Here is a 26,441-nt window from a genome sequence, read left to right on the forward strand (position 1 = left end):
GGGCTTCAATATATGAATTTTGACAGGACAAAAACATTCTGTGCAAGACATCAGGCACATAGGCTAACAACATCATTCCTCTCCACCATCCTCTTTACTTTATTATGCCCATGCCTTTGTGAAGCCAGTCCATCTCCGGAGAGCAATTACTTCAGTCTGCCCAGCAACGACAAGGCCATGAAGTGCTTGAGGTTGGAGAACACATCAGATATGCAGAAGCCAAGAAGTCAGGGCCTTATAGAGGGACTCACAGACAGAGACCAGTTTGAGCCTGTAAGGTTGTGTTTTCAGTTCCCTCATGCTGTTTAGGAAAAAGTCGCAGATGTAGAGAAAGAGCTGGTTCTGCCCTCAGGCTGTGATAATTAATGTCTTGTCTACTAATGCAAAATGAGGTCTTGGCCAGCCTTTCCTCTCAGGAAGCTTACTTGGCAGCCTTCCAAGCCTCTTGTAGTGTCTCCAAACTGAGGTCCACACAGTCCTGTAATCGAGGGCAAATGATGCAAGGCAGGCTTGTACCTGATGGCTATTTGCAGGACGCCCACTCTTAGATCATGAAGGGCTTTGTCTTTCTCTTTAATATCAAGTTGCAGTGCAACAAGCACAGACATTGAACTCAGACAGACAGTTCAACCCCCCAGCTCCAGCAATCAAAAGCTGTGCAATATTTGACAAATAAATTTATCCCTATATGTCTCTGTACTATTTTCTGCAAAAACAGGGAAATCATATCTAAGAAATGAAATAATTTGTTTTAAACACTTAGTCTGTAGCAGCACATCCATGGCACACACACACAAAAATTGTTGGGAAACTCTTAATCCCTTCTTTTCTCCATTCTCACTTTGTCTTGTGAGAAAGTAGGTATATAATAAATATTTGTTGAATAAGGAGCAATGGAATTGGGGTTGGGGATAGGACTATAACAAGAACTGGTTTGGGGTCGGCTCTGTGGCCGAGTGGTTAAGTTCGCGTGCTCCGCTGCGGCGGCCCAGAGTTCGGATCCTGGGCGCAGACATGGCACCGCTCGTCAGGCCACCTTGAGGTGGCGTCCCACATCCCACAACTAGAAGGACCTGCAGCTAAGATATACAACTGTGTACAGTGGGGGTTTGGGGAGATAAAGCAGGGAAAAAAAAAAAAAAGATTGGCATCAGTTGTTAGCCCAGGAGCCAATCCTTAACAAAAAAAAAAAAAGAACTGGTTTGAGACTCCAAGCTCACAGTTACTGAAAAGTCCCTTTATTTTTTCCTACCAAAATATTTTGGCTACAAGTCGATTTCTTTCCTGGCTAGAAAGCAACATCCAAGAGGCTGCATATCCCTCTCCTAGTTTAGAAGGAAGAGATCTTGGGAGTGTGAACTAGATAATTCTGTTCATGCCCTCACCTTCACAATTTCAAAGGCTCAAAAGGAACCTGTCAATGAGACCTCATAGCAGTGACTGGGCTTGTTTCATCTTTCAGAGGTGAATGGATGCTGAAAGAAATTCAAGCAGTATTTGTGGCGCACATATTATTATGTTGCTTGCTATGTTCTAGGCATTGGGAAGAAAAGATAAGAGTTGGCTCCTGCTCTGTAGAATCTCACAGTTTGCAGTGAAATCGTTACAAAACTGAAAGAAATACAAAATAATGTGCAATGTGCTGTGACAGAGCTGCATATAAAGTTCAGGGATAGTAGAGAGAAGAGAGCAGTAACTGCCTGGGGCTAGAAAGAGGAGTAGAGGACTCTTCATGGAAGAGATGTCCTTTGAGACAAGCCTGGCAGGATGAAGAGGAATTTGTCAGAGAGAGGCAGGGAAACAGCTTGGGCAAGGCACAAAGGTTTCCTTCATCTGAAAGGGTTTACAGAATGAGGAGAGGTAAAAGGAGGAGAGAGAGTTTTTTTCTGTTTAAGTTGTGCTAACCCAACCAACTGTTCTTGACCAAACAAGGCTCCATAGTCATTATTAATGTGCTACTCAGAAACAGCAAGTTCCAAATTCCATGCATGTATTTAGCTGTGTGGATCTTGTTTTCTTAGACAGGCTTCAAATCTTTAGGAAGAAATGGAGATTATGCCATCTTATCAGCTCTTTAAAATGGTCTTTCGAAAAGTGATTATATGCAAATCAAAGGCCATAATAAATGTTTATGATTCTACCAAGAAACTCACTGTGAGATCTTGAATGAGTCACCTATCCTCCCAGAATTCCAGTGCCACAAGAGCAACTGAGTAAGTAAGCTGATTGCCAAGTCCTTCCCAAGTCTAAGATTCCGTCTGAATCCATATGGAAAGTGTGTTTTCATGGCAGAGCTTCACAAATTTGGACTAATTGAAGAGCAGCGGTCATTTTGAACGAGCGAAAACTCTGGGGAAAACACTTTCAGTGAGCTTTTATTGCTTTCAAGTACTCCAAGGAACTCTAAATAGGCTAAACATGTGAGCAAGTGCTCTCATCACTAGATAAGACTCATTTTGAAATTCAGTTTCTCGTACATTGAAAAGTTCTCTGAATCTGCTTGGAATGTGCCAGGTTCTTCAAATAAATTCAATTTCAAATAAATTAAATCTATAACCAAAAATAAAATGTTCATTGGCTGAGCTAATCCCATTTATTAAAAATGTCCAAAGAACGATCATTTCCCTAGACATTATGGTTTTTAAATTAGCAGGCAATTACGGATAGCCATAGGCACTTTTAGGAAGTTTCATTCAAGAAGTACAGACCAACTGGTGGACTTAGTGTCTCATAAAGAAGAAAGTGTTCTTGAGGGCTCATGATCCCTACCCTGAAATGGAGATAAGACTCAGACTACCCTAAACACTCTCTGAATTAGCAGCACATGTGACTGACCATCCTTCAGGAACCATTGGTGAGTCCTGTCTATTAAGGAAGTTGGGGCAATGATGGATTTTTCTACTGAATACCATACCAGAAAGGATCAAGAGACCATTTGGGGAAAGGTTGCAAAGATGGGCATGGAATTACAACCAGCAGTTGTGGGTTCTAGCCCTGATTTTGCCACAAATTCACTGCATGTCCTTGCCAATAGCTCTCCCTCAATGGGCCTCAGTCTTCCCCAATATATAAAGAAAGAAGTGGGGACCAGCTCTGCAGTGAATCTGAGAACTTGTGGAAAGGAGGATCCAGCAAAATTGCATTGGATTCATTCCTCCTGTCACATTCCCAATGGCAAATGTATTCATTTAAATGTAGGCCATGAGGAAACAACAGAATAATTCAGACATATCCCTGAGGTTGATGTTTCTGTTGATAGAGATTTTCATGACCTTTCCAAGATCACACTGCAGGTTACTGCTAGAGCAGAAGTTTCACTGTTATTTATGTACCAGGTGACCTGCCCGGAGATGTCAAGGTGATTAACTGGATCCATAAAAGCCACAATAGATGAGGAGCAACTTGCACAAAGCAGATAGATGAACAAATAAATTTGCCCCAGTTGCTTTGGCTCTTAACTTTTTATTCTCTTAGTTCTGTGCTCTACCTTTGGTTGATCTCCATGGTCTCAACTTAAACCCAGCTGTAATCAAAGCTTAGCCACAGCAGTTCTCTAGAAACAACAGTGGTGACTGGTTGATATAACTGTCCACAGCTCCGGTGACCACTCCAAATATTTGTTTCCTGAATCTTACCCAGCCTGATCCCTGGAAGCTGTTGGTAGAAATGTGTGCTATCCCTGATGGAAGAACATCAGAGAGGGCTCTCATCTCATCAGTTTGTAAGAGTTATGAGCTCTTGGGGAGTCGGATTCTCTGTAGAATAAGTTTTTCATGTTGTCAATTTGATTCCTCCACCCAAAATAGCAAATCAGCAGGAACAAGGGAAAACCAGGTTATGTCCTCTTATCAAAGAAGAACAAGAATAAATAGAAACCTTAGTTTAAAAAAAAAAACAAAACAGCACTAAGTCAGTTTCAAAGTTCTGGAACTGCATTTATATTTGATAAAAATAATGAAATACCCACCCCCCAACTCAAACAGCAAGTCAAAATTATAAAACAGAGTTTGCAATAACAGTGAAAGGAAGGAAATGCATAGGGAGAGACTGAGATGAAAGAATTGATGGAAGTTGGAACTAAATGAGGATGGTAGGTGTGGGTATCAATGAACAGATCATAAAACAAATTTATCCATTTAGGCATTCTTTAGTCTTGTCTTTATTTTGTGCCTACTGTGAGCCAGGCCTTCTTTTTCTAACTCTATGCACACATGGACCAGTTAACAAGACAGATAAAATCTTCACTCATGACCTAGTCATGGATTGAAGACAGCTATTAAATCCATAACCAAATAAATAAACAAGATAATTTCTGATAGTGAAAAATGCAATGATATGGCTAACATCAACAACACTGACAACACCAAATGCTGGCAAGGAAGTGGAGCAGCAGGAACTCTCCTTCATTGCTGTTGGGGATGCAAAATGGTACAACCACTTTGGATGACGGTTTGGCAGTTTCTTAGAAAGCTAAACATAGTCTTACCATATGATCCAGCAATCACACTACTAGGTATTTACTCAGATGAGTTGAAAACATATGTCTACAGGAAAACCTGCACACAAATGTTTATAGTAACTTTATTCATAATTGCTAAAACTTGGAAGTAACGAAGATGTCATTCAATAAGTTAATGGATAAACAAACTCTGGTGCATCTGTATAAAGGAATATTATTCAGAAATATAAGGAAATAAGCTACCAAGCCATGAAAAGGCATAGAGTAAATTTAATTGCATATTGCTAAGAAAAAGAAGCCAATCTGAATAGGCTACATACTGTATGATTCCAACTCTATGACATTCTAAAAAGGCAAAACTACAGAGACAGTAAAAAGATCAGTGGTTGCCAGGGGTTAGGGTAGAGGGAGAGATGAATAGGTGAAGCATAGAGGCTTTTAAGGGCAGTGAAACCATCATGCATGACACCACAATGGTGGATATGTGGCATTATGCATTTGTCAGAACACAAAGAGTAAGTGTAAATGTAAACTATGGACTTTAGTTGATAACAATGTATCAATTGTTTCATCAGTTATAACAAGTGTACCACACTAATGTAAGATGTCAATAATTGGGGAGGCTGTGCAGGGGGGACAGAGAATAGTATATGGAAACTCTCTGTATTTCCTTCCCCAGTGTTCTGTAGTCTTAAAACTACTCTAAAAAATAGGGTCTATACTTTTTTTTTAAAAAAATGCAAGGATAAGGAATCACAATGATAAGATAAAGAATGCCCTAGACAAGAGCGACTCTACTATCAAATGGGTCTTCAGAGAAGTCCCTTTGAAGGCGATCTTTCAGCTGACTGATGAGAGAAGCATTCCAGGTAGAGGGAAGAACAAATGTAAGAGCCCTAATGAAGGATCATACCCACTTCCTTTATACCACTTTATTCATTCACTCTGTGAGGTAGGCAACTCAGGAATTTTCTATTTTCATGTTTATGAAAATACCACTGAGGCTCAGGGATTTAAGAAAGTTATTAGAACTCAAAGAGCTAATTAGTGGCAGAAGACTCAGAGCTGGGTCTTCTCTGGACATGACCTTTGGGTGCCAGAATTCTAGTTAAATCCAACTGGCTCAGCATTCCGCAGCTCAGAACCCCTGAGATAGAGCAGCCTTTTAGCTACCGCCTCCCAAATGAGGAAGAGAATGGATGGTGCCCTGCCATGCCCCCTTCCTGCAGTTCTTCTGTAGCAAAACAGGACCCATAATCTCGTCCTCTGATGCCCAGAAATGTGCTCTTCCCTCCACATCACACTTCCTTCTGTGACTTAATCAAACTCCGTAACTTCTTAAAAAACAAAACAGACAAAATTGTGCTCACCGCAGCATCTTTCATCTTACTCACCTGTGTCTTCTGAAGCAGTCTTTTTCCAAGTTTGGTCTCTATCAGAATTATCTGAAGAACTTAGTAAAAATACAGAGATACAAGCTCTATCCTACTTCTATTTAGCTGCCCAGGTTAGTTGAAATACTTGTCAAAGTTTGAGAAACAATGTTCTAAAGCAGAACTCCTAAAATCTCATGTGCTTATGAATCACCTCGGGGGCTTGTTATAGGGAGATTCTGGCTCAGTAGATCTATGTGTGGGCTAAGATTCTGTACTTGTAACAAGCTCTTAGGTTGTGTGGGTGTTGATCCGTGGAGCACACTGCATTTGCCAAAGGATCTAATACAGGACTATGACCAGTGGCAATGTGGGATCCTGGAATGAGTAACTCATCCTGGGTAGGTTTGGCAGCATTTCCTACTCAAGAAGAAAGTTTTGCTTTTTAGTATTCTACTGCATCATGTGATATTTTAGATATTCAATGCACAATAGGATTTTCCTTCAGTTCCGCTAGAGAGACATGGTAGCACCTGTTGTTGTACATCAAGACAGAGAAATAAAAGCAGTGGCAGGTCCTTGACGTATTCATTCACAGCCACTGCAGGATGCATTCCTGTTTCTTCCACCAAATCACCCTGCAAGTAACTAGAAGCCATTTGAGAAAAAGTGGTGACTTTCTTTCCCAAATCATAATAATCGTATGCATTCAGTGCATACTTTGTGCCAGACAGTGTCACGGGATTTAGATGCATTTGTTTATAAATATTAACCAATTTATTATATATGGCCCTTTATTTTGATTTTTAAAATAATGAAACGGTGAAAAAGAAAAGTTAACTACTTGCCCAAAGGCACATAAATAGTAAGTGGTAGAGCCCAGATTCAACATCTGTATAATACAAAATCTCTGCTGTCAATTTGTCTGCCAATATCCACCAGATTATGAAAGCTTCTTTGCGCAAAGAATGGGCATTTCAGATATGCCATGGGACAAGGTCCGGGTGATGTTGATCATAGGGATTCTGGAATCATTGACCAATTCCTATTAGTGAATAATGTGCATTTTAAATATTGATGACGATAAGTCTTAAATCCTTAATAAGAGTTTCTGGAAGCCCCTGAAAGTCTTGGAAATATCTGTGATTTTTATAGCGAAAATAAACCAGTGTGAAGCATAGGAAGGAATATTTAGTGGAGTCAGGAGACAAAGATTCTTGTCCTGACTCTGATCCTGGTTTGATGATTTTGAACAAGTCATTTTCCCATCCTCCGGCTCAGCTTTTGAATCAGTAAAATAACTGGTTGAATCAGGTCATCTCAACAATATATTGTGGCTTTATCACTGAATATAAAACATCTACTTCACCACTGCTGAATTAAAATAAAGTCTTGATCAACAGACTCATGATTTATTACAGAGTAGAAATCTGCTCTGTTGTGACCTGTTCAAGATTGTGCAGCGACATGGTGGCAGACCAGGGACAAGGACCCAGGTATCTGCAATCCTAGTGCAGTGTTTGTCCCACACCAGGCCCTTGCAAAATGGTCACTTAATATTCATTTAGATAAAAAATGGAATTATAGAAATGCGGTAGGCTTTGATGGATAATCCTCAGATGGGGTGTGTTTGTAAATACAGAAACACTTAGATTTTTACATAAAATAGTAAATAGAAATTTCTAATAAATAAAAAGTAAATTTTAATGAGTAACGTGTATTTGATTCTACCAGTCAGACATCATGAGAGATGAGTGGGAAGAATGGAAGAGCATTGACTCTGGTCACCGTGTCTGTCCTTTTGCCCCCTGTGCTTCAGTTTTTCCATCTGGCAAATGGAAATATTGATAACCCATATGGTGTAAGGTTGTGGGAAGTGATGGGTTAGCGCTTGGAAAGCACTTAGAACAGCGCCTGGGAAAGGAGGCACTCAATAAGTACTAGCAGTTACCCCAGGTTTACAGATGAGGCAACTGAGCCTCACAGGGGTGTTGTGACCCCAGGAACTCCCAGCCAAGTAGGTAGGAGCTCATTCTGAACAAAACCTTCTGTCCAGTCACTGAAGAACCTGGATTCATGGAGAAACCATACAGTCTAGAGCCAGAAGAGACCGGTACAAATCCCTTTTCTGCTTTTTCCTCAGCTTATGAATTGAACACTTTACTTCAATGCTCTGATACTCATTTGCTTCATCTATAAATAGAGATAACAGCGATATCTATTCTATCAGTTGCTCATGAGAGCCAAACTGTCATGTTCTATTACAGTGTTGGTTATTGTTATCATCACCATTACCAGTCTAGCTGGGTTACAGAGCCGGGCTTGGTGAAATGTAGGTGTCCCCCAGACCCAGTGGCCATGGAAGGGACTCAGTAGAATGGCCATGCCAGTGCTGCTGGGTACAGAGGGCCCACAGTTCTAATCTGAGACTGATCTTCAAAGCACAAGGAGAGGACAGCTCTGTTAGGCAGGGAAAGGGCCTCACAGAAAGGTTATAAAAGACCTTTGAGCTTTAAAGTAGCTCAAACCCCCTGACCTTACTGAAAGTCATCCGAGGCCTGCGTGACGGGGTCACTGAATTCCTGGGGTGGATCCTTCAAGATCTATAGACAGTAGCGGGGTCTCCAGTTAGTTCTCTAAGATGTAGAGTGATTTCTTTAAATGTAAATTTGGCCAGGCACCCCTTCCACAGAACACTTCAATTCATGCAGTGGTTCAAAGGATGAAGACAAAGCTCTTTAACGAGGGGTACATACACTATTGGCTTTTCCTGCACGGTCATGGTCCCACCTACCTGTCCCACTTGATCTGGCACCTTGCTTCCCCTGACCCCTGCCTCTAGCCAGTCTGGCACATCACTTCCTCCAACGTAGCACCTTGCACAAGTTGTTTCCTCTGAAAGGCGTTTCTCCTCCCCTCCTGTCCTGGTTCATGCTGCGCATCTCAGGTGAATCATTACTTCTTCAGATCTCAGGTGAATCATTACTTTGGCACCTTCTCAGTCATTCCTCCCCTGAACTCTTTATTAGGCCAAATCTCTTATTTTATGCTTTGTGGGTACCACGTACCTCTCCTTTGTAGCAGTTGTGACAGGTGGAGTTTTACATGCCTTTGTGTGATTATTTGATTACTACCTCTCTCCTCTAAGCAATGTGACAGCAGGGACCAATTCTTCCTTTATTCTTTACAAATCAGAATAGCGTCTGGACATGGTAGTATTTCATCATCAATTGAATGTAGAAGAGCATAAGAAGGAGAGAGAAGCAGAAGATGAATTAGGTGCCTGAGTGGAAGGTGTTAATGGTCCCTAACATAGATAATAAAGAGCAAAAGCAATTTTAGAGGGTGCAAGAGAAAAGGAGTTACAGTTTACGTATATGGAGCTTGAATTACCTGGGAAAACATTCAGGTAAATATATCCAGAGGCAATTAGATTTGCAAATGTAAAACCAGAAAATATGTCTGGGCTGAGGATAGGGAATTGATAATCATTTGTGATATATACATATGTATACACACATATATGTGATATGTGAGCAGATAAGCTCACCTAGAAAAAAATGCAGAAACATTAATATAGTATCTCAGACAAAGAAGGTGAACACATCAATGTGCATAGCATGGCCAGAACACAATTAAGATTTATGATCAGTTTTTAGTGGCAGGTTTAAAAGAGACTTGGGTAGAAAAGCGAGGTCTCTGAATAAGGGTGTCAGAATGAAGCAGAATCACAGACTCTATGTCCCAATGGCCGATGGACGAATAAGAAACTATAAACAGGGGCTGGCCCCATGGCCGAGTGGTTAAGTTCGCACGCTCAGCTGCAGGCGGCCCAGTGTTTCGTTGGTTCGAATCCTGGGTGTGGACATGGCACTGCTCATCAAACCACGCTGAGGCAGCGTCCCACATGCCACAACTAGAAGGACCCACAACGAAGGATATACAACTATGTACCCGGGGGCTTTGGGGAGAAAAAGGAAAAAAATAAAATCTTAAAAAAAAAAAAAAGAAACTATAAACATAAAACAATGGAATAAAGCACAGACAAAGCTCCACTGGCAGCTACCAAGTGAGGAAAGAGCCACAGTTTATGCTGACTCTTCTTCCTCAGACTCCAGTAAGGTAAGAAGGAAGCAACAACAAATCCTCAAACTATAGATCAGAGGGTAGGCAAGCAGACCAGGTGAGGTAGGAAAAGTGTCAAGGAAAACACATCTACATCAACTGAGCAAGTAGGGAGGCTGGACATAGGTAACAGAAATCAAAGGAAATGATATGGCAAATCTACAACATAATACGTATTTGAAAAATAACAAATTGTAGCATATAAAAAATAAAAGAAGAACATAGTTAGGAGGAAAACAAAGCTTGAGAAAGAGAAACTGAATCCTGTCAGGTGCTTGCAGTGCATAAAAACTTAGGAAAATGAATTCAAGGAAACATAAGCTCAAAGACAAGATTATTACAACTCTAAGGAACACACTAAAATCTAAAACATCCTTATGACTGATCTAATACACGCATTTAGGAAAAGAACAGACTTAGAGTAGTTAAATTACCCAAACTAATAGCATGAATAGAACATTTTAAAGGTCTAAGGGAATACAAAGGAAAAAGACAAAATATTCAAATAATTATGGGATGGCCCAGTGGTACAGTGGTTAAGTGCGCACGTTTCACTTCGGTGGCCAGGGGTTCACCGGTTTGGATCCCAAGTGCAGACATGGCACCACTTGGCAAGCCATGCTGTGGTAGGCATCCCACATATAAAGCAGAGGAAGATGGCACGGATGTTAGCTCAGGGCAGTCTTCCTCAGCAAAAAGATGAATAAATAAAAGAGGAGGATAGGCAGCAGATGTTAGCTCAGGGCTAATCTTCCTCAAAAAAACAAATTAATTAAATAAAATAATGATAAGACAAATTCTAAGCATGAAAAATGGAAAAGATTCATCCTAAAGAAAAGAGTTATTTCAAATTAAAGAACTCTGAGATTAAGTAAGGACTTAATTTTCAGATGAAAAAACTACTCCATATAACAGAAAAAAATGATACATTTTAACTAAAAATAAGTGATATTCTGGATAAGTCAATGAGTTTAATGGGCAAAGAAAAAGTCTTCTTGTATTTAAGTGGAACGAAGCAGTTATCTAAGAGGGGAGACCCTGGATGGCCACAGAATTCTCCACAACAAATTTCAATATAATAAGATAATGGCTCAATGTCAATATTTTGAGGAAAAAAAACATAATCCACAAATATATCCAGTCAGGTTGCCATTTAAGCACAAAGACAGAAATTTGCTAACATGAAAGAATGTAGGAGATATAGCCCTTACCATTCTTCTGAATTAATGACTTGACAATCAAAGCCGCCAAGAGGTAACAAAATAAAGAACTAAGGTATGGGAGAAACCATAGTAAAAGCACCAGAAACCCATTAAATATAAAATGAAGATTAAAAAACAGGAGGGATTATGAATTGTAAATAGAATATGCATCTTAAAAAGCCTGAAAAACTGTAAATAAAAAATAAAAATTTTGAAATTGAGAGCAGAACTGAACTGTATAAAAGTGACTATCATTATGTGTGTGTGTGTGTGTGTGTGTGTGTGTGTGTGTGTGTAAGATTTCCCCTGAGCTAACATCTGTGCCAATCCTCCTCTACCTTAGATGCCGGATGCCTCCACAACATGGCGGATGAGTGGAGCAGGTTTGCACCCGGGATCCAAACCTGTGAACCCCAGACCACCAAAGCCGAGTGTATGGAACTTTAACCACTCGGCCACGGCACCGGCCCCCATCCTTATCTTTCACATCACGCAATTCAATGGGCTAAAGTTAACTCATAAAATTTTTTAAAAATTACTACTGGAGTCAATTGATGATCTCTATAACATTTTTTCTTAGCCTTAGGGGGATCTTTTAGGAAATCTCTCTTGAAATGAAGAGACATTTATTTGTTTTACCAAATGTTTCCCTGTTTCAGAAATTCAGTTTCACTTTCTTTTATGTTTCTTAAATTCATTCAATTAAGTTCAATACATTTATTTTCAAACAACTGTTAGTGTATGACCTGCTTTTTATAAACGTAAAAATATTTTCATTGGTAAATCTTTCTATAGCTCTATCCATCATGGTTTTATCTGTCATCTATCTATATCTTCATCCCTTCCAGCATAGAGCAAGGTCTGAAAAGTTCACTAAATGTTAATTTTTTCCTGAGTTACAAAATTGTAGATGATTTACAGCTTTCTTCTTTTATTTGATCATATTGATTTTAATAAGAAATGATACATTCATTTATTTATTCAATTTTATACAACAAATATTTGTTGAAAACTTGCTCTGTGATGGCATTATTCTAAGCAACAAGGACAGCAAGGGACTAAACAAATATTTATTTCCATGACACTTATATCCTAGTGGGGAATACAACAAACAGACAAATAACTAAAGTATCTGTTAGTTGGGATCTAGAATTTAAATTAAACTCATTATTCAAATCAGAAGAAGGCCACCAGAGAACTGGAACATATTCAAAAGATGATCATTCAAGGCAATTTACTTGAATTAAGAGCATTAAGGAGAGTTGAAAAATCTGAGAAGGTTTATATTGCAAAAGAAGTAGTAAATGTTAACAACTATCTGAAGAGTCATCATTTGGAAGAAGTAGAACTTGGCAAACCCAAAGAGCAGATTTCAGATCATGGGTTGCAAGTTAGAAGGAGACAAGGTTTGTCTCACAATTAAGAACAACACAATAATTACATCTTTTGGAATATGTATTAGCCTGCCATGGTAACGGCAGGACTTCTTAGTCAGTCATAAATAGAATCAAAATTTGGGGGAAAAATGGCACAAGGAACTCAAAAGCCTTTTGGGCATTGCTCTAGATAATACACTATACACGTTTTCAACAGATTCTGTTCTTTCATTAGGTAACTCCACATTCTGTCATTCATGGACACGATGAGGAGAAGAAGATTTCAATAAGTTATGTTGGTAGTTACATACAACTGTATCTATGCAAGTATTACCCTATAAGAGTTGTTCATATGCCTAGGATTTATGGTGATACGTTTATGTATTTTGGAATTAACAGAGAGACAAATATGTATTTTTCTGTTTTAAAGTGAGTTAAAGTAAAAATTCCACCCATAGCTGAACTGCTTATTCATTCCCTGTTAATTAAAGGGGTGTAGAATGACTCTGATTTTCACTAATAATTTAATGATTTAGATTTTGCTAAACATTTTTCCTTTATTTTTAGCTGTAGGTTTCAAGAGAAAGCTTATTTTTAATAATAAAAGTAATTTAATCATTAAAATAGTCTGTTCTTTGCTACAAGTCAAATTTCATCTTTGGAAATAATTGCTTTCATGTTCCTAGTCCCCCCAAAACAAACTCATAAAAATACTCTATAGAGTAATAGGGAATTCAGATTGTTGTGTTCAGACTTATTCATGAAACTGCAAAAAACCCAACTTCTAACATTCTTTCTCCATCTTCTCATTTACTCTAAGTGAAAGGAAATAGAAGGGTCAAGAGTTGGAGCCTCATCTCTTGGCTTCCAGGCCAGGGTTTTGCCTGTCATTCCTGACCAAGAATCTTAAGCCACCTGAATGGAATAGAGTCCAGCGGGCGTGAGAGGAAGCTTTGGATTTTCTCATGATCAGTGCTTGGAGCATTAGCCTAAAGCTCATTTCTTCTCCCTTCCAAGGTGCCAGCAGAGGGACTGTACAACCAAAAAACTAGTCAAATGGGGATCAAAAAAACGGCTTCATTAATGTCCAGGAGGCACATGATGGCCCAGACTATCAATACTCTTACTGCCATTCAAGTGTGGCTCTGTGAAAAAAGCTGGAGTGGAGAATATGATTGTTCCTCAGGGTGATGTGGGTTCTACCCGCCTCATACAACATCTGTACAACAGGCACACAGTCAGTCATACAAAGGTAGTGAGAGGTCCCTGGCCCAAAGCTCAAATCCAGGTCCCATCCTGTCTCATGGACAAGGGCTGAAGGCCAGCTTTGCACTAATCATTGTCGGGGCAGAGGGAGGAGAAATGATAACCGCACTCGAAAAAGAGCCACTGCTGACCTGTGGGCAAAAAGAAGTCAAGCTCAATGACCCGCCAGCCTGAAATTCAACTCTGAAGAGTGGCACAGTTGAGTGTAGTGAGAGCAAGCCTGGGAGGAAATAGCTGACTTGCTCCCCACATCCCTGTTTCATCATTGAAGTGATGGCTTGTCTGAGGAATTATCTCTCAGGAAATAAAAACGAAAACAAAAATGCTAGCTTTTCAGTAACAGACCTTTGGAATCTCTCCAAAGTGAGAAATTTCCAACCAAACAGGTGCAGTTTTTAAGAAAGTTTAGTTCTGCCTGGAAAGAGCTTATTATACATGCAAAGAGGTACACAAAACCTTTTTACTGTCTTTAGAAAGCATGTTGCATTTTGAATGGATCATGAGGGCATTTTATAGAGAGTTATGAAAGAGCTGTGAAGGAGGCTGGAGAGAATGGCGGTATGGGTTTACTAGCGAAGGAAACGTGTTAAAGCTAACCACGTGGTCAGCGCTGTGCAGGTGCAGTGGGGAGCACACGGTGTGCGGTACATGGGCCCTCATCTTCTGTGATTATAATACAGTAAGGAGACAGACATTTGTCTGGGAGCTGCTAATGGAAAGCAAACTAACATAAGTGTTGAATTATGGCACAAGTATCATGGTACAGGGAAAATTGTGTCCAGAGGAGCTAGTAAGGCTTTTTGCTGTTAGTGGTGGGAATCAGAGTTTAAGCTTGAGAAATCAGAATTATAAAGGTGAAATGGATCGAACTGGCTTGAAAATGCTAGTGAGTGTCACTGCTCCCTTCCCATTTCCAGTGCAGGAGGAGGATCCAGCTGGTCATTGCTGCATGTGTGCTCTGCTGTCTATTTTTTTTTTTTTTTAATATTTGACTTTTTTTTTTTTTAGATTTTATTTTTTTTTCCTTTTCCTCCCCAAAGCCCCACTCCTACATAGTTGTATATTCTTAGTCATGGGTCCTAGTTGTGGCATGTGGGATGCTGCCTCAGCGTGGCCCGATGAGCAGTGCCATGTCCGCTTCGAACCCAGGATTCGAACTGATGAAACACTGGGCCGCCTGCAGCGGAGCGCGTGAACTTAACCACTCGGCCACGGGGCCAGCCCCTCTGCTGTCTATTTTGAACTCACTTCTGTAGTTATTGAAAAGCTGGCAAGGAATTTTAAAAACATTTAGTCCAACTTACCTCCTTTGTCCCCTGGGTATTTTAAAAATGAGGAAACTGGTCTAGAAGGAGAAGTGACCTGCCTGATGTAACCAATCATTTAACATGAAAGCTAGACGTAGACCTGGATTCTTTCTAGATAAAATTCTTAAGATCTGGATGAAGTCTTTTCACGATAGGAGCCCTGAATCCATGTTGGTCTTTATGCTACAAACCTCCACCTGTCATTTGGAACCATGCTATTTTTATTTCACTACAAAATTTCTCATTTTCCAAAGTAAATAATTTCTTAGTGAGCAGAGCCAAAACAAAACCCTCCCTGCTTTGAATCATGCTGGCGTGGCATGCACAGTGTGGGTTTGGGTTTCCATCAAAGGCATTTCCCTTTCCAACTATAAACTCCCTTTTTCTTCCCAAAACTATTTCATTGCTCAGTTCAGAAGTTCAGATGTCAGAGTTTGCGAGAAATATGGCTCTGGGGTGTAATCAAGCCAAGAATTTTTCTCAAGGAGAAATGAAACCTAAGTTAGTAAGCTGTGAAAAGACTTATTTCTAAAGGATTTACTTTCCCCCAAAGAGATCAGGACGTTCTGTTAGGGGCCTGAGTTTCTCCTAACATAAAACTTCAAAGGGATCAATTACCGACACTCAGAGCTGCTACCTCGTTTTTGTAGTTTCAGACTCAGTATTTTTAGCTTTCGGATGCCTTTTTTCTTTTTTTTCCCCCTTCGAGCTATAGGAGAGCAGTGTAGGGGCACCACAGTCAGCAATGTGGAGCATCAATCAAGAAAGGCCTGCATATACTCTTTTCTGCCATCAAACCATTTTTTCCCCAGCTTCCTCGTCAGCTGTCAATCTTCATGTTACACAATGAAATTCAACACATGTTGAAAATAAAAGAGACTGTCTACATTTCTCCACTTGTTTTTTGAAGAAAAACACCTGTACATATATTAATCATAATGAGCATGTTCATAATTATGAGGATAATGACAACACAGCTAACATTTATGTAGCTTTCTATGTGTCAGGGGCCAGGAAAAGATTTTTATTCGTTCGTTCCCCAGGTAAGTGATGAGTGCTGAATGTATGCCAGGCAGAGTCTAGGACTGAAGGTACTGCCCTTTTGTGGAGCTTGCATTCCAGTGAAATCCTCCACAGGAATTCCCTCATTTATTTGCATGAATACAATCATTTAGTCCCTACCCTAAACTTTGGATGCAGGTACAATTATTTATTCAATTTTACAGGAGAGGAAACTTAAGTAAGTTAAATATTGTAGCCACGACTCCAAAGTTAGAATGAGATCAAGCTGGGATTGGCTCCCTGGCATAGGATTGCACAACCTTTGCCCTGAACCACATTATGTTATTGAATCCTCCGTGTAATCTTTCCTTGTGATTACACCAATCAAGATATTTTGTATAAGGAAACTAGAGGTTACGTTACTCTCTCCAAACCCCACATCTGGGATTTGCATTCAGGACTTCTCCAGCTCAATCCACTCACTCTTCCATGCACGTGTTTCGCACACGTAGTGGTGTGCACATACACACACACACACAAATGCAACCTCTGCCTCAAGTATGCTCTTTTCCACCTGAACAGTAAGGGTCTGGCGGAACACAAATTCTTTGTGAAAATGGCGGGGCTATCATTTATAAACGAGGAAAACAACCTCCCTCTTCTAACCTTCACACCAGAGATTCCATTTCTGCATGTTATGCTGTTAAACTGAAGTATAGTAGGGTTCATTTGTTTCTGTTTACATTTTTAGATTTTTCTTTAATCCTATCCTTGTTGATTTCATTGTATGTTTTAATTTATAGAGCATTACCATGCTTCTAAAAGTCAAAACTATGCAAAACCAATATATTCAGAAAATGTCTTTCTGCCGTCATGGCTTCCACTCAGCTTTCCTTTCATTCCTTGCAGATAATCAATTTCACTGTTTTTTGGTTCATCCTTCCTGTGTTTCATTTTGCAATAGTATAAGCAGATATATGTGTTTTACGTTACCTCCTTTCTTACCCCAAAGTTAGCATTTTATATATACTTTGTGTTTTTTCATTTAACAATATATCCTGGATTCACTTCATATCAGTCCATAGATACCTTCCTTATTCATTTTTACAGCTGTATAGCACTCCATTGTGTGGATATAACACAGTTTATTTAACCAATCTCCTATTTTGGGGCATTTATGCTGATTCTAACATCTTGTAATTACAAATGATGCTGCAAATAATAACTGTATGCAAATGTATTTTCCTATTGTTGGACATGTATTATCAGCTAAATTCCTAGAAGTGGATTTCTGGGTTAAGGGGTAAGTGAACATGTAGTTTTACTAAATATTGTCAAGTGTCTGTCCGTGGTTATACTGCTTTCATTTCCATCAACAATATATGAGTGACTGCCTACAGCCTTGCCAATAGTGTCTTTTATCAAGCTTTTGAATTTCTTATTAATCTAATTAGTGAGACAGGATATTTTAGTAGTTTTTAATTTGCTTTTCTTTTATCATGAATAAGATTGGGTATCTTTTCATATGTTTAAAAGACATTTTATATATTCTCTGTGAATTTTTTAATGTCCTTTGCCCATTTTTGGTCTTCTCCCCACCAATTAAAGTATTCATATTTTAGTAATATTAGTCGTTTATCAGTGATCTATACAACAATTTTTTCTCACAATATATCTATTTTCTTGTGACTTTGTTTATATATTTTATCATGATTTAAAAAATTGTCCGTCGCCAAATATCAATTTTTTTAAAATTGATGCTGAATTCTGTGTCATAGAAGCCTTTCCTTATACTCGGGTTATAGAAGAATTTTTCTTCTAATACTTGGATAGTTATATATTTTTACATTTAAGCGTTTGATCTATTTGGATTTTATTCTTACATATGATGGGAGAAAAGGATCTCAATTAAACTATTTTCAAAAGGCTATCCAGTTATCCTAACAGCATCTACTAAAAACTCTTTCTTTGCCCCATTGATATGAGATACTACCTTTTTTATATACTAATATCCATACATAGTTCAATGCGTTTCTGCACTTGCTATTTCATTCCATCGGTCTTCTGTCTATTCACGCATTAGAATGTTTTAGTAGACTTAGCTTATGTTTTAATATCTGCTAACACTGGTCCTCCTTCCCTCATGTCTTCTTCTACAGTATTACTGTGACAGTTATTGTATGCTTATTTTTTCCCATATGGATTTAGTATCAATTTGTCTAGCTATAGTAAAAAAGCTTGTTTGTGTTTCTATGGGGATAAATTAAAATTTCCCTGAGTCAACTCTTAGTTTCCTGGAGCCCATCCTTTAATATAGTCCTCAGAAAAGAACTCAAGAGTATGGTGTTCTTTGGGTTCTTACACGTTCAAAAATAGCTTTCTATAGCCTTGTTACTTGAATGATGGTTTGGCCTGATTTCCTTGAGTTGCTTATAAAACTGCCACTGTAGCATTGCTTTATATTTGTTCTTGAGAAGCTTGATGGATACATGGCATAGGTTTGTCCAAACGCATACCATACCAAGAGTGAACCGTAATGTAAACTACGGACTTTGAGGGATTATTATGTGTCAATGTAGGTTCATCGGTTGTAACAAATGTACCACTCTGGTGGGGGATGTTGATAATGGGGAAGGCTATGCACGATTGGGGCCCGGGGGGGAGGTGGAAATCTCATATCTTCCTCTCAATTTTTCTGTGAACCTAAAACTCCTCTAAAAAGTAAAGTCTTAATAAAAAAAAAAGTCACTCTGGTTATTAGAACCAAGTGGAGGCAGATATTCCAGTGAGGATGCTGTTAGTAATCTGAGAGCTGATGGAGGGTTAGGTCAAGTTTGCACTCAAGGATATAGCAAGAATATTCTCAGACAGCTGATTAAAAAATCTAGCACGTTCTATGCATCAATTGTTTGAAACGATCATAAAATAAGTTAAATTTAGTAATGTATCTCAGGGGGTACCTGCACTTTCAACTTATATTTGATTTTCAAGTGACATTTCTCATGAATCACATATCAGAATTGGAGAGAATCTCAGTCGTTCAAACTTTATAACTGCAATCAGTCATCTTTAGTAGAGCTTGGAGAGAAGAGGGACCTGGTAAAGCTCATCACAAATCTGAACAGTTCAGTTATAAGCTAATTATCAGGTTGAACTGGGCTTCGCTGAGGAGCTGCCTGACAGTTTCAGAATAAGTTGTGCCTGTCTTCAAATTCCAATCAGGCTCTTACTGCCTCCAATTCTGCCTCCTTCATTCTAGATAAATGCTGAAATTCTCACAATGCAATATAGAACAATACTTGATAAGATTTTGTCAATTCCCTACTTGGAGCCAGAGAGCTGGAATAAGTAAGTTTGAAACTGTGTACAGATTGTACAAACCTGTCTTGGAGAGAATTGAAAAATCAGATATTCTTTATGAGATTTTTTTCTCTTCTGTATTTTTAACTGGTGATTCAATTCATTCTCTAGAGTAATCATTTGGAGTTTAGCTTTCACCAGCACCTTTTCTATTCTTGCCTATTAATTTTAGGCACATTCAATTAACAGGCACAGTAAGGTTTTAGTATTTAAAGATGTGCTATGGTGAATAAGGTAGAAGAAAAGGAACTGAAATTGTAATGACCAATATAAGGAAAGATGATGCAATAAAGCTGGGACACCGTGCACTGCCCTGGGTGTTGGATATGGGCAATTTATTTCAAAAGTCATAAAAATAAATCCATATCCAGGTTTATGCGGTAAAATTGTTTCTGGGACTTTATCCTAAGGAAATAACTTAAAGGCAGAAAATGGAGAGAGGAAAAAAAAACTATAAGCCCAGGTATATTTAACTATAAGCTCTGGTGAAGGAGGTGGTCCTGGGCTCCACAGTGTCCCAGCCAGATTTGGATGTGAAGGATCAGGGGAGTGAAAGAACCCATTCCTACAATTTCTTTCTTTGCCCATATGACTGGGGACTCCTACACAGTGTTTTTGAGGGCACCTCACGTATATCCTCCCTCTCAGCAAAAGGTATTCTCAATTGCTCTCTGATGCTCAAAAATTCTTTTAAAATATTGAATGCCTTTGTTTTTCCAGGGTAATATAGAAAATACACATTCCCATCAGCTGGAAGAGAACACAACCATGTACCTGCCTATTGGCCTCCCTTCCTCACTCACTCTCTCCCTTTTTATTTCCCTGCCTTTTTCCCTCCCTCCATCTCTTTCTTACTTCTCCCTAAATATATTGATCATTCCATGTGTTTTAAGCCCTATAATTATTACTATAAATACACAGATGAATAAGACAATTCTCTTTCTCTTAAAGAGTTCAAAATCTAATAAAGAGGTGATGTGAGCAAAAATGTTGGAGTTAAGAACCTCTGAATATTCTACCCTCCTTAAAAGCAACTTAAAAGACTAGCAAAAAGATTATAATTAACTTTTTTCTTTTCAGAAATCTGGAGAGTAACCAAAGGCTTATAGCAACCTGGGGAACATTATTCAAGAAAAGCAGCTGAATTTCAGGAAGACCAGGGGGATTTGTGGTCATCCCCCTGTCCTAGTCCCTGTCACCACTCTCCACTTCCATAGTAGCCTTGAAAAATGAAAGCACAGCACCACAAATTCAGAGGAAATAAGCATGTACCCCAACATGGCCCTACCCGCTGGCATATGCCATACTGATTGTGAGCACAATTAGAGAGCCAATCTTTTGTATCAAGAGTTGCATCTCTCTTCAAGTCTCTTAAAGATCCCAGGAGGAATAATGTTAAATACAAACTTCAAAGTGATTAAAACCCATTAAATCATTCCAATCGACTATAAGGGTTGGAGTCAACATGAAATCATAATGCCTGGGAATTATGACTATCAGAAAATAGGAGAAAGGTGTTCATTAGGGAAGTTTCGTATGGTGCAATAGGTTATCAAGGTGTCAATAAAGTGCCTCAGATTTGGGGTATCACTTTAATGGTGCCACATTGGCTAGATAACAAATCACCAAGGAGCCAACGTGAAGCCTTGGGTTGGTTCAGAGCTGTCAACATTTATTGTACAGGCTATGGAATAAGAATTGAGTGTACATGTCATACCATGGTAAATAGATGCCATATGACTGACAACTGGAGAAGAGGAGCAGGTGTGCAATAAGGTGAGTCATGACCTCTGGAATAAAAAGAGGCATGAGGTAAGTAGAATGACAATCTCAGTTTGCTCAGGACTGAAGGGTTTACTGGGCAAACCAGGCCAAATTGATTAAGCTAGAGGTAGGTGACCATATGCAAAGAACAACAGTATTGACAGGGATCCTGTAGGGGAAGGTAAAGTAGAAGAGTGTAAAGAAACACCAAAGAGGTTTGTGTGTTGTTGTCCTCCTATGTACGGAACAAGAGCTGGGTGCCTGAAGACTCGTTCTGCCTTGACTGGATTTGAGCTCCATGGTCAGGCTCAGAACAAAAGGAGGAAAATCTTCTCTGAGACAATTACTTCTGTATATGAATTCCCTATATTCCTTAACAGCCCCCACACCTAACATCAAAACCAGGCCTACCTGGGAAGTTATCTGCCCAGAAAGGAGGAAGAGGTTGAATCCCAGATGTGTGGTGGATTCTGTGACTCTTAAGTGGAGGGGTAAGAAATACATGCTTTGGGCCCAACCTGTACAGAAGCTAAATATCTAAAACTATACTCTAGAGAAGAACTTTGGAAATAAGTAATTTCATGTAAATCTGGAAATAGAACTTCGTTCATTAACAAACACTCCTAGACGTCCTTCTGTGTGCCAATCACTATGCCTACCCACAACCCACATGGAGAACTCTTCTGCCCAAAGACTACACTGAAGTTTCCTCCTGGGTGTCCACATTTCTTACGAGTTGACATGTCCCTCCTTCCCCACTCAAATAACACCCAGGGTAGGTATTTGCAGCAGGGTGGGAATTTGACCGAAGACCAGTGTGTCCGATGGTCTGGAGTTCAATCTCTGTACAATGACCTCATTCACAAACTTGAGCTGGATAAATTCAATTTCCTGTTTCATTAATTTAAACTTGGAACTTCCAAGACAATTAGCCAGCTAATCCAGGAGGAATTGAGACCAGAGGGACCATGATGGATGCAGTAAAACATAGATACTGGGGGCCAAAGCCATGAGGACATGAGGAACTTATATTTTTCTTTTTCTATACATTTGAAAGGAATTGCCTCTGTTTACTCCATCCTACTCATCACCCTTCATGTAATCCTCAGCTCTGCAAAGTAGATATGAGGAGTGCGATGAGGAAACCTGAACTTCAGAGAAGTTATTAACTTTTTCAAAGCTACACAGTCAGTGAAAACTTGACCCCAGTTTGATTAAAGAAGCTTAGTTCCAGTAGTGCTCACTTCTTGCCTCCTGGCAAAATATAGAATTATAAGAATATTGAGAGTAAAATGACATTTAGAAAACAGTATGTATTTTTTTAAGTCAACAGGAAAAGCTATTTTAATCTTTTGAATAAGCCTTAGATCTCAATAAGTCCTTATGCTTTACTAATTCACACTATTTGGGGGAAAGGCTGATTATAATTAGTGAAAATAGAAATTTTGTCCTATTTTTATAGAAATGAAGTTTTGTTACTTTTACCACTTGAAGTAACTGGAACTAGTGTAGTCAATGTCCTTAGGGGATGTCGTTTAATTCTTGAGTGGGAATATTAAGTGAGTGTATTAAAGGTGAACTAGGATGGGGCTGGCTCAGTGGTGTAGTGGTTGGGCTCACACAGTCTACTTCTGTGGCCTGGGGTCTGTGGGTTTGGGTTCTGGGTGCAGACCTACACACCACTCATCAAACCATGTTATGGTGGCATCCCATATACAAAATAGAGGAAGATTGGCACAGATGTTAGCTCAGGGCCAATCTTCCTCAGCAAAAAAAAAAAAAAAAGAAAAAGAAAAAGATCTAAGACGCCCAAAACTATCACCTTGATGAATTTAACAAGCAATAATCATGGATGATGTACATATACATGCCAACCTGCTACTGCTTGAATTTCAGGGAGCAGAGAGTAGAGGTAATGGGAGTTTTCTGGCTCATAATAGTAAACCTAATATTTGTGAGCATTCACTATGTTTCAGGCACTGTGCTGTGTACTTTACATGCTTTTATTTTGTCCCTTATTTAATCCTCACAACAACTTTATGTCATAGGTATTACTACCTTCCCCATTGTACATATAAGGGAATTTAGGCTCAGAGAAGTTAAGTAACATTTTCACAATAACAAAGCTGTTAAGTGACTGAGCTTAAATCCCAAACCCAAGTCTTCCTGCCCCCAGTCTTCTATGCTTAACTACCGGTTGATATCCCAAGGTGGTAAGATTTTTTTCCAAATTCTACTGGAATCAGTCATTTCACCTTTGTTCCATAAAAAGCCACTGGTTCTGTCTACCTGACAGTGAATTTACTAAGGGTCTAAGACTCTGGGTCATTGTGTCTTTTTTTCTTTTCCCAGCCCAATTGCTAGTGTTCTAATTTGTTTCTTTCTTGGAGAAAAGCAACAGCCTCCTAACCGTACTCCAGGCCCTCGGCATCAAACTCTGCATCTATTCTCCTTACAGCATCCAGAATTATCTTCAACTGCCTAAAACCCTTCATTGCTTTCTTTTTTTTTCAGGACAAAATCTAAGCATTTTTGTGAACAAGAACCTTTATTCTCAAGCGCTGCTGACTTAGCCAAGAGCATCCACCCCCTCCTTGCCCTACACTTGACATTTTCGCAAGACAGAGCCTCTTGTGTTTACTTGAATATCTGTCAGCACTTTTTACTCAAGCTATTCCCTCCACCTAGAAATCCATCTCTCCACATCCCCAAATTCTTGCAAATTCTGAAGATTCAGCTCAGGTGTCAGCTTTCTCTAACCTGTGGGCTATGTTAAATGTACCTCTGCCCTGCTCGCTCATTAACCTGTGCTACACATTGTCCCAGGCCTTATGACTGGTAGGGCAATGATTCCTTTACTCACTTGTCTCTCCCATGTAAGTTGCTTCATTCATCTTTTTATCCACAGTGTTACCTCCGTACCCAGCACAGAGTAAACTTTCAGGTAAGCTTTGCTCATATGGTGTTGAACTGAACCAGAGAGGGTGCTGGTCTCAAACCTGGCCACAGCACTTCATGGTTTTCAGCACTGTTTGTTGAGAGATGATTCTCCGTGGTGTTTCTACAAGTCTTCTCTCAGCTTCTGTTGCAGACTATGCTTCCAAGGATGTCCGTGTAGCAAACAATGTCCAAAGATAGTGGTACTATTTCATTCTAAGACAGAGGGCAGATCTGTTTCCTTACCAGCATCACGTATCTCCCTCTGGGGCAAATGTTGGGGAGATTTGCTAGCAGCCACTTTATAAGACTGGGCATCATGAGCTCAGGTTACTCAGCAGTGACACAAATCCAATACGTGTAGCATCCACCTGGATCTCTTCGCATCACTATGTGGGACTTGGGGAGCAAGAGGAACTGATGAAAAACTTAAAGCTCATGTGGCCTGTTGTGCTGTGAGTAATAATGTCCTGTGTCTCTGACCCAGGAATCGCATTTTTACTGCCAATATCTACGAAATGGTGGCAGGTTCACTTATTAGCTTTCAAGGAGGGTAAAATTTCAGACGTTCCACAGTTCTTTACAGGGTTGGCCCATAATGTGCCAAATAGAAAAGCAGTTCCCCTCCAGAGCTACAGACATTTTACAGTTGCCAGGATATGATTCCAACTCCTTCATTTTTATAGAGACCCAGAGAGGTGAAGTAACTTTTCCAGGGTTACATAGCTTATTAATTGCTGTGTGGAAGGTGACTGGAGTCATGCAAAGAGGATGAACTCTGAGATCATTTCAAATCACAATATTGTTGCTTAATAGCTTCAGCTATTTGTTTAACCTCTCTGAGCTATGGCTTACTCATCTGTAAAATGTGGTTAATAGATCTATGTCAGAAGGTTGTTGAGAGGATAGACTCAAAGGGGACAATGTATGAAGTTGCGTAGTGAGACAATCTGGGGTCTAGCCCCCTTTACTTCCTGTGCAAGTGCACAAATAAAACTTAGGTCTGCTGGGGTTATCCAAGATCTCTGGGCCCTTCTTGTCTGTTGAAACTCAGAGTCACAAAGCCTTCTTTCTCATTACTTCTGGGTTTATTCTACAGGCCCCCTTCATTCCTCAGGAGTAACGCAGAAGGGACACTGACCAGCACAGCAGAGAGGGAGGTGTTTGAAATGGATTCTGTGGGTGTAGAGCCACTGTTTTCCCTGCAAATGCTCTAGGTAAGACTGACTGTGGCTGAGCCTGTTTTCCTCAGCTTCCATGACTCTGAGTCATTTAATTTCTCTCTGTCTCTTAGTATAAATGAGATTAAACAGATGAATTTGCCTAATAGAAGTGTTAAATGCATTAATTAAGAGCTTTGATATTCACAGCATTTCATTGGCTAAAGCCCAGTGTGAGGGGAGCCCATACTGAGTTTCAAGTGTGTTGTTTCATCACAAGCTTCTTTCTGCCTGTTCTGAATGGAGAGGTGACTCTCCTCAGTTCTGAGGCACGTCCTGCTGTTTTCTTCTAGCGAGAAACTTGATCTCAATCAACTTTGAAGGCAGATTGGTTCTGTCTGATAGTGGAATTTATTATCCATGTCCAAGATGGGAAAGAGGTAGAACGCATACCACCGAGGTTCTTTTAAATCTCGTGGCTGTGAGAAAAGCCATGACTCCCCAGAACTCCCAGACTGAGGCTCTACTACCATTTTCTGTGCAGCTTAACCCCGAGAAGGTACTACTTTTGTTGGAATTTCTGCTGAAACTCTGAAAACAGCCAGCTAGTCTAAAAAATAGATCTTCCCATGTGGCAGTGTAAACATTTCTCTTCCTACTTTAGGAGGGATGATGACAAAAAAAATAAAGTTTGGCCAGTTGTCCATTTATGCCCTTTCCTGGGCAAACTCCAGTGGCAAGTGTCCTCGACTGGCATAGAGGTTTTAAGCTGGTCCATCCGCCAACATGGAATAATTGAAAAAATCCTGGAGGCCCAACCCATGCAAGGTCCTTGAAGTGAAAAAGAGACGTTCGAAATGTTCTTCCCCTTCAGAAGCTTGCAGTCAAGGTGATAGAAACATGACATGAACATGATAGATCAATCAACACCATGTAGAAGGCTTGTGCAATTGCCAATGATTCTCTCGGATTCTCCTCCAAAGGGGCTCTGAAGATGAGGGAGTGATCCCAAGTGACAGGGAAGAAGAGGGGTAGAGAATATATTTTTCTCATTGAGGGCAAAACCTGTATTATTTAATTCAGCTGTTTGTACAGCAACAAACACTGTGT

Source organism: Equus asinus, chromosome 6 (genome assembly GCF_041296235.1).
Source record: "Equus asinus isolate D_3611 breed Donkey chromosome 6, EquAss-T2T_v2, whole genome shotgun sequence".
Taxonomy (NCBI): Eukaryota; Metazoa; Chordata; class Mammalia; order Perissodactyla; family Equidae; genus Equus; species Equus asinus.